Source organism: Dermacentor albipictus, chromosome 1 (genome assembly GCF_038994185.2).
Source record: "Dermacentor albipictus isolate Rhodes 1998 colony chromosome 1, USDA_Dalb.pri_finalv2, whole genome shotgun sequence".
NCBI lineage: Eukaryota > Metazoa > Arthropoda > Arachnida > Ixodida > Ixodidae > Dermacentor > Dermacentor albipictus.
Window position 1 is genome coordinate 476,003,010 of NC_091821.1, and position 9,877 is coordinate 476,012,886.

General features: G+C 48.6%; 1 protein-coding gene across 3 annotated transcripts in view; it reads right to left on the reverse strand.

Annotated features, from left to right (window-relative positions):
• The window catches only part of LOC139054842 (uncharacterized), a 138,405-nt gene extending 128,746 nt beyond the window's left edge, over window positions 1-9,659 (reverse strand). For all 3 annotated transcript variants that reach the window (XM_070532497.1, XM_070532493.1, XM_070532495.1), the window contains exon 1: window positions 9,421-9,659. The gene's annotated coding sequence lies outside the window, so the exon portion shown is untranslated. The remainder of the gene's footprint in view (window positions 1-9,420) is intronic.
• Between the last annotated feature and the right edge of the window lie 218 nt (window positions 9,660-9,877).

Genomic DNA, 9,877 nt, shown 5'->3' on the forward strand with positions numbered 1-9,877 from the left:
CCTGGCCGCGAGACGTCCCTAGATCTGGACAAATTTTCCTAATCAATGCGTAATATCCCCTATACCTAGATCATCTGGCCGCACTGAAGGGAAATGCCCTTTCCTTCGTGAGGTGCAAAGGGTGTGTAGCCTATAAGCCCTGTTCAACGATATGGCTTTTCCGCCGCGCCTAGCAATGGCTTGCGTCAAGATCGGCAAGGTTTCCTCCGCAGCCGCTCGAATGCCGGTCGCGGCCGCATCGTCCCCATGGGTGCGGAATATAAAATCGCTCCTAGGTTTAGCTGCACGTTAAAGAACACCGAATGACCGCAGTGAATGCGCGGCCACCAGAATACCGCGCACCTGATAACTCACTGTGCAGATTAAGGGCCCTCAAAACCCCATACTTAAAAAATCTGCTAAATACGCTCAACGCGTACACTGCTTATAGTGGATTGACAGCTATGTCACTCTAACAAGGATCTTCGCATGAAAGGCTGATCAGCTCGCAATGTTTGCAACATGTCACGTGTAAAACGCAATAGCCAGAACGGCAGAGTTCAATGCACCCATTCCGTCCCGCTAACTCGATTTCGGTCTCCAAGCGCGATAGAGGCATTCCTTACACACTGGTCTCTCTCTTTTGTATTGCGAGAGTTTCCCATATTTCTCTTTCCGTTTTTGTTTTCTCCCTTCCGGTAACTGTGGGTTTGCCTAGCAGAGGCGAGCTATTTCCATGTTTTTTTTTTTTTTTACATTATTCATGACATCAATATCATGAATTGCACATGTTAAGTACGTCACGTCATTATTCGTGCTTGTGGCTTCAAACGTCCTTGTGACGTTACTTTTTGCGCTATATCGTTCTACATTTACAAGCATTCACAACTTTCTAGAAACCGCAAGGTAAAATTTAGCCTCTGGGCACATGCACAATCATTACCAATCATTGCACTTATAGCGCACAGCATTCTACATACTGCACGGTAGCGCGACAGACGTGTCACAAGACGATCGTAACGCACAAGCGAAGCGCAACTCCCACAACTAAGCCCAAGCCGAATGCACCCCAGAATTACGCACAAACTTCACCGCGCTCGTGTGAGTACGTGTACGTACAGTCGAGCCCTATACCACAAACGCCTTTGCAACAAAGTAACCTGTATAACGAAGGAATGCTTCTGTCCCGCTTCTACTACGAGTCATTCGGAGCGCGACCTTTCCAACGAAGTGACCTGTGTAAAATACGAATACTTCTGTCCCGGTTCTATAGCGAGTAGTGCGTTGCGCGAGCTTTACAACGAATTAATCTGTATAACGAAGGAATACTTCTGTCCCGGTTCTAATGCGAGTTGTGCCGTGCGCGACCTTTCAAACGAAGGGACTCGTATAAGGAAGGACTATTTCTGTCCCGGTTCTATTGCCAGTGGTGCGGTGTGCGACCTCTACAACGAAATCACCTTTAAACAACTTAAACGTCAATCAATCAACTTTAAAGGTTAATAGTTTGATAGTGCTCACGGACCAAGAGCCTTTCGTGTACATGCGTCAAACCAATTAATTCCTCGAAGTGCGTCGCTCGGGAGCTTAGCGAGTTGCCCTGCGTACCCGAATTTTCTACACATACGGTACATTAGGGTGGCAATAATGCTGTTGTGTGCACACTCCCAGATAGGCACCCTAAGCTCCCCTACGCAGGCCGCAGATTGGCAGAGCATCTCGCGCTGCGGCTGTTCGAGGACATTCACTGCTGATCGCGGATGGAAGTTTCAATCCCGCGAATTTGTGTCTTCTCACCTTCTCCGTATACCATCCACTGCCGAACCACGGGTCACCACCCACGTGCTAAAGGAATAAGAAGGAATACTTCTATCAGGATTCTATTGCGAGTGATTCGGTGCGCGATCTTTTCAACGATGTGACCTGTATAACGAAGCAATGCTTCTGTCACGAATCTATTGCGAGTGGTGCGGTGCGCGGCCTTCACAACGAAGTCACCTGTACAACGAAGGAATAATTCTGTCCCGGTTCTATTGCGAGTTGTGCGATTTCGGAGGCCACAATCACGTGGTTGTGTTATAAGCGTTCGACTGTGTGTGTGTTGCAATAACACGTACAAGTCAAATTATGCTGCTGACAATGGGCTTGTGGCGAGTCGATGATACCTGTATTGATCCCCTATCTTCCTCGCGTAGGGTAGGCAGGAATGAACTTGACATGCACTGCGGAAGACAATATCGGCACCGAACGTCTCTTGAACGTACGCCACCCGGGTTGCCTTCTCGGCAGTTCGTGAACGCGAACAGTTCGGTTTGCCGAATAATTCCAATGAAGTTGTCCGTACACATAGTCACACATAGTCAGTAATAGTACACATAGTCAGTAACAACTGTATAATCAGGCTAGAATAAGGCAGCACCGTTATTCCTCCCCAACCAGCGCTTCCACAAACAAATAAGAAAGAAAGAAAGAAAAACATGCCGATAAGAAAAACACAGGTAAATAAACAAAAGTCACAGACACACAATAAAAAGTCGCAAGAAGTAATCAAGGAACTTGTGCGTTAATGTACATAAAATTGTATCGGACACCAATATAATGATGTATTTACTGATAACATTTCGGTAACAACTTTGACATTTCTGAAAACATTTCATCGCACAGTGCCGCCTATACTCATTTCCGGCTTTATTATGTTCATATTTAAATAAACGGCTTCCCTAATAAATAAAATTAGGCTTATTAGTATCATAGCTAGGCGCACCCAGTAGCCTGTAACTGTGCATGTCAAGCTAGGCTAAAGCCGAGTCTTTCTGAAAGGGCCCCTCACTAGGTCTGGCCATTTTAGGCTGACAAGTGCAGACCATACAACGCGCGATAACTGTCCTGTCTGCAAAGTATTACAGCGCTACGCGCCGCGAAAAGGTGCGAAATTTCCAACCGAATGCCATTTCCCCTTCTCGCGGCCGCCGCGCTCCAAGCCAGAGAATGACGTACACGTGCTAGTGCGCCTACGTACAAGTGTTTGTGCTGCTGACGTCGCTCGTGGTGACACGTGACTAAGAGAATTATTCAAGGCAACAGCTGTTATTTGTGCAATATGTTGCTTGAGTAGACGAATTAAAGCTTAGCAAAATTACACCACACACAAACCGATTGTGTGCGTGTGCTTGTTTTACTTCGCCCCACAGCAAGAGAGATGTAACTTCCGTTTCGTCTGCATGTTCCCACGTCGTGCAGTCGCGCGCGCAGACACCGAAACTATGTCATTTTCTACCGTATTCCACTGCGGGTCATGCTCTGTGACCCGCTTGTCTGCCTCGCTATTCGTGTAGTAGAGACTTACACAGCTAGTCAGATGTCCTCGTGCACAGCGCACAAAGTCGTGCGCTGCGCGAAACGAGACAACAGCTCACGCGCAGCAAAATAAACAAGCGAGGATAAAAAATAAAGGCGGGGTCCATGACATATGCGCCACGCGATCTTCGAGGTCCGATATGGGACGACACCGGTAAGGAATTTCCCATGCGAAGGCTACACGGGGCAAGTGGAGAGAGTGTCTCGCTTGATGGAGCTCGCCTCCCGAAATCATGGGTTCGCGGCAGCCAAATATTTCTATCACGGCTTTTATTGAGCCGATCTGAAACATTTTGCGGCAGAACGCTCTTTAAAGGAACCGAACAGCAAATTGTCGTAGTGCCCGTTTGTTTCTATTTATTTATTTATTTATTTATTTATTTATTTATTTATTTATTTATTTCATCTGTCTTCTACTGCAATGGAAATCGTACCGGTCATAGTGCCCAATCCTGTACGCTGTTAACGTGGAAAAGGCTGTGGAAAATTCAATTTTTGATATCTGCAGTAGCGATAGCGGTCATGAAATAGCACGCTCGAAAAAGCTCGACAGAGGTTACACGCCGGTTTTGGTGGCAAGCGGTAGGATGTGCCAGTGTAGTGCTGTACACGTAGGTCTGGCACTCATTTACCACACAATTAGCCAATGGCATCTTCTATCGCACAGGGCGACCACGGAACTCGTGCTGCTAACTCGCGAACTCGTGCGCGTAACCAAAAAAAAAATAAAAAAGAAAGCCCTCACGTGCGCGTCACCATGCAAAGAGGGACGCCGCGGCTCTGCCGTTCCACTCGTTACCGAGAAGACAACTCCGATCGTGTAGCGTGAACGTTTTTTAGACTTAGTGATGCGCATAGAGTGAAGCACGCACACGCATGTAATATAAGGACTTCGATTGTAAACAGTGTGTGATGCATTTAGTACCCAAAAAAAAGACGTTCTTGGGTTTCACGTGCCCAAACCACGATCTGATTATGAGGAACGCCGTTGCGGAGGACTCTGGAAAATTTGAATACCTGGGGTTCCTTAACGCGCATCTAAATCTAAGTAAACGGGCGCTTGCGCATATGGATGGATGGATGGATGGAGCAACCTTATAGAAAGGTCCGGCGAGCTACGGGGCGCAAGGTCCCATAGAGCGGGCTACTTGCCCCCCATCGAAATGCGGCCGCCGTGGCCGGGATCCGATTCCGCGACCTCTTGCTTAGCAACCCAACACCATAGCCACTAAGCAACCGCGGCGGGCATATTTAACAACAGGCGACTTCGATAATCTGATTGCATCCAGCTTAGTACTGAGGTTTCACCACCGGTTCGTGTCCTATACCGTAATGGGCGACTTAGCGTGCCAATTTGAAATCACAATTTCTCTACTCTAATCGCGAACAGCGTGCTCGACTCTATCATAGTCTTTTTCATTTCCACTATTTCACGACATGTTCTAGGAGGTTTTCGGTCCCTTTAAACACGTCTTGTTAATTTTTTTTCCTCGGTTTTAATTCCCCGCCCAATGCGTTTCTTGATACGGTAATCGGCCAAGGTACCGCGCCCTTGTGACAGCGAGCTACCGCTGCAATCCCAGCACGGCTGCTCCGTGAAGCGCACGTTTACCGAACATCAGGTTCAATGCATAGCCTGTGACTAAAGCGCTCCCAACGGAGAGCCAAAGCTTGTTTATAACTGCCGCAAGACGGGGGGAGGGGGGGGGGGGGTGCGGCGGCCGCCGGGAACCTCGACCACGAGCCGCTACTGAGCGAGGCAGGAATCCAGCAGCATCGTAATTTACAACTAAACTGCCAGTTCTTTTGTATTATGCCCGATTTGAATTCACCGGTCTATTATTGCGTGACAATACGCTCGTAGCCATGCCGACAGGAGCAGAGCGCCCTGCTCGCGCTATCGCCATCTGCGCCTCATCAAAAACGACGCGGGAGAAGCGTGAGCTAAATGAATAAGTGAAATTCGCTCTAATCGGCATAGTTAATTAAGGCGTCCTAGGTTCTAAACGAAAGAACATAAAGAGAAACGCCGCTCGCTGCTCTCTCGTGTCCTCGATTAGCGCCTAGGACACCGCAACAAGTCACTCGAATAATTAGCTTTCTACTTCATCAGTCAACGGGGCACGGCCCCTCATGCCAAGCGTACATTTCGCATCGTACGCGCGGAGAAGCCTGAACGTCAGCTCCCGCCCAGCGCGTGCCCCTAATTGAAATCGCTCTTTTTCGCTAAACGTTCTCAAAAGAGCACTTCAGCCGTCCGAACACACACCGCCGATATGCTACATCCCAGCGCGCGGCCAAAGAAAAGGAAGGCGTCTGCACAACACCCGTCTGCATCGTTCGCCGCGCGTTGACAGGCGCCGCGGCGACGGAGCGGAGGCGCCTACCCCACCCTCTCCCAATCTCGCACGGTGCCCCAGCATCCAGGCGTCGGGCAGGCGCACATGCGGCACCGGAACGCGCCGGCGACGCCAGTGGTCGCCGCACAGACTACGGCTCAGTCGGGACTACCCGGCGCCGCACCTGCCCTCTCGCCCCGTCCTCCTGCATACAGCTAGCTACTCCCGCCGGCCTCCTGTGTTTACGCATTTAAGAAAGAAAAACAAAAAACTGCAGTGAGGGTTGGGGGGTTGAGAAAACGATGAAGTGTTGTGCCGCTTCGTCTCGCGGGTGAATCGCTCTTGCCGGTATTTTTTTTTTCTTTTTTTTTGCGATTTCGCGTATTTTGATTACTGCGTACGTAAGGCACGGCAAGATGTACAGAAGACTGAAGCGGCTGGAGACATCGCCGAAACACTTCTGCCCGTCATTAGACAAAACTTTCGTTTACCTAAGGCCAAAAAAAAAAAGACAACATCGTAAACACGCATTTGTAGCATTTCGAACGTATTCGACGGCGCTCGAATAAGGACGAAAAAAAAAGTTGGAACCTAAGCGAAGCTAAGGTGCCGCGCAGCGGTTCACTAAATGGTACACACAAAAAATGTGACGCGTACAACTCTATATTTCCACTTTATGCAACGTGTGACGTCAGTCGACGTTACCGCACATCACAGGTCCCAAATTTCCGTTGGACATTAAAGTTTATTGTATCTATTAGTGTTCTGCAAAGTTAACGTTCTGCAATGCGCCGTTCGTCACACTGGCACATGTCCATTCGAGGGGATCGGTCAGCAAAGGGCACATACGCAGTGGTACATAGAAGTACCCCGAAAATGGGGGTACGCAAAAATATATGGAATTTCACGGGTACCGTTGCATATCAAGCGCGACTCATTAACAGCTGTGTATGCATTAGAGATAGTTGTGAGGCGACGTGATATGTACACGGTTTCTGTTCTGTTCTGTTCGATTACTTACAATAGAGGTGCGCTCGCTGGCACAACTTTGGAGGTCAACATACAGTGCTTGTTTATTTATTTATTTACATTACCCCTAAGGGCCCTCACATGAGGGTATTACATAGCGTTAGATGCGGTGCGTCGAGCTTGTATCCGTCCGTCGAGAGAGAGCGACCGACACGCTCAGCCACGACGAGCTAGGAGAAACCTTCACTACATTTCAATAAACTACTACGCGTATACGTGCGCCCATGGTCACCACGGAGTGCAACATTCGTGCGAGTGAGGCCAGTCATGCGGATAAGGGAGCTGCTTAACCGTCGCCTCAACCGCACCGACACTGCAACACTATGCGCGAAGGTCATGTCGTCATTTTTTGCATGACTTCATGCAGACCCGATATTTGCCGACAAATCCATAGACCGAAACTATTTCAGTCCGGTCATCCAAGCTCGGCGAAGGGTGATAAGCCGGGCGTAAAGATGCCTTACTTATATAGCGACGCGACATTGGAGATCGCACGATCACCTTACAATGCCAGCTAAGCAAAAACTGCACAAAACAGTTCGATGCAGTTGCGACTCCGCTTGCAACTCCAACAGACGTGACAGCGCCGGCGGTCATGGCATGCGGTGTACTTCACACACCATCGGCGTCAGCGACACACTACCTACCGCCTTTGACCTCCCTGACCTTTGTTGCATATTCTTTATTCCTTGCAGGGAACACACAGCCACTTACTTGGGAAGATCGTCTCCCGCTTATGTCGGGCGAGAGGCGCACATATCCCGTTTTTTTTTTTCCTCTTTAACTGAAAACAATCCGCGACTTTTTTTTTTCTTTTCTCATTGCTAGCTTGCTACTTTTTGTTCGCACAATAACAATATACAACATACACAACACACCTCTATTGCTTCTTCGATGACAATTTCTGATGGTTAGCTCTTATTTTTTTTCCCTCTATCGTAGACGTTATAAGTTCGCCTAAACAACTGCGACCTTATAGTTCCATCCGGTTACAACACTAAATTTCTGCGGCTGCAACAGTTGCGAGCAGTTGCGCAAAGGACAACTGCCGCAAGGCAAAGGCGAATGCACACGAACGTCACGTGATTGGTTGTCAACACCGCAGCAGCGGCGAATACTTCACCCTATACAGCCATGACAGTGCGCAGCTGTCTAGTTAAATGCGTTGCTATATGCGCAAAATGTTTATGCGATGAAGGCAACTGGGATGTTGACTTACATGCATTTCCATACGGCATGAATAAGCATCGAAGCAGCGGGTAGACAACGAGATAACGCGCGCCCCCGTACCCGATTGCTAAAACTTTCTGTATACGTATACGGGACCCGAGTAGCAACAAAACTGCATCGTACACAATGCACCCACTCTCGAATCGAAAGCCGCAATGGTTAATTGTTGGTACGAGAGCCACATTGTTTACCGAAATTCAAGGCTTAGTGACGAAGTAACCCGTAAGCGGAGCTTTTTCTTTTTTTTTTTTCTTTCTACCCAATTCTTGATCCGGAAACGTTCGCCTGTGGGCTGTACACGCCTACGCAAGCACACAACGCAAATACAGAGACGCTCACAAGCGCAACAACGTTGCAGTATAAGAGCTCCCATTCAGCTTTCAAAGTTAATAATGGCCAACTGCTTCGCCAAGGACTCATAAGCGACTCTGTATCATAAAGATTAAAATCAACATAAATCAACATGGACGTCATTGAATGCCACTACTGACCGCACCGCCTTTAATAACATTTCTCCTAAGCGTTCGTGCTAAGTGGCTGGCCCGCCGCCGGATACAAATGTCCAGTACGAATGGGAAGCAAACGAACTGCCAATAAAATATCTGCTTCGGCGCCGTTCTTTTTTACTCAGCCGAATGAGTTTCCAAACATCCGATCCACTCGCCGCAGTTAGGAGACCGGCGAGTCAAACTCGTTAACCCCTGCGTTCTCTCTTCCAACCTACATGTTTTCCCTTTCCCCTAATCCTGGAACAGTTTTGATACACAATGCCCCGTCATCTCTGAAGCGGCAAGACCAGCGCCGGAGCGCACAATCGTGACGTGTGGCCGTCGGCTCCGTTCGTGCACGTTCAAGAACTCTTTGGGAACCCTGCGGGGAGCATCTCGAGGCAAACCCAGCCGGCCGAGTATGAGTTAATATATACCCGAACCCTTGAAGTGCAAGGAACGTCGGCGTCGCTTTTTCAAGGCAAGAACCGTCCGAACAGACAGGGCGCGTTTTTCTTTGCTTAGCAAGAGGTGTCATACACTACGTTGACCCTAAAAGCATAGTTTACCAGAGGTCGACAACGGCCGTCGGGTATTTGTAGTTTTCTTCGCGCAACATTCGAGAAACCACGAAGACCTAAATTCAATCACGGCACAAAATCACGGGGCTCGCACGCAGCTCTGATGATTAATAAATGACACACACACACACACAAAAAGAACGAAGCGTTCTATTTTGCGAATTTATAATTACTTTAACAAGGCTCTAAAGATAGACCAAGGCCAGTGAAGACCGAACTTTACGAATTAAGTCCACAACTAAAGTAAACATCAGCGAACTACACCGAGCCTAATTTTAACATGTTTTCTTTGGCTCATAGAAAACAAAGGAGACGCATCTGTAGAAGTTAGCTCGCTTTCACCAGTAGTGCAACGACGTGCGCACAAACATACGAACACTCAATACCAGCAAAAGGAAACAGTTCACAGGCACTCACCGCTGTTAATGCGAGAATTGCCGCTTGATTATTGAACACTCCGGAGTGAAAAGCCGACAGCTCTATAAACACTCGTCGCCGCAACAAATACGCAGTCCCGACCACCGCGCGCGAGGAAGCTGGAAATCTCCCTCTACCTTAAACACTCTCAGGCGCAAAATCTTACACACCCACAACCAGATCAAACTCCACCGGGACTGCAAATTTAAACTCGACAGGCGCGAATGCGCTCGCCTCGTCACGCGCGCTAAGAGAGAGAGAGAGAAACTGCGAGAGAAAGTAAAAAAAGAGAGATAAGACAAGAGAGGCAAGGAGGAAGTTGCGAAGCGCGCGCCCTCTGCAGCCTACACAGGCAATCAAAAAACTGATCTCGAAGGCCATGATTGCGTCGTGGCCTCCGAGATCGCGCACGAAGTTTTACTCGTTCGGGACACGCCGCCGGATCAGAGCAACATTG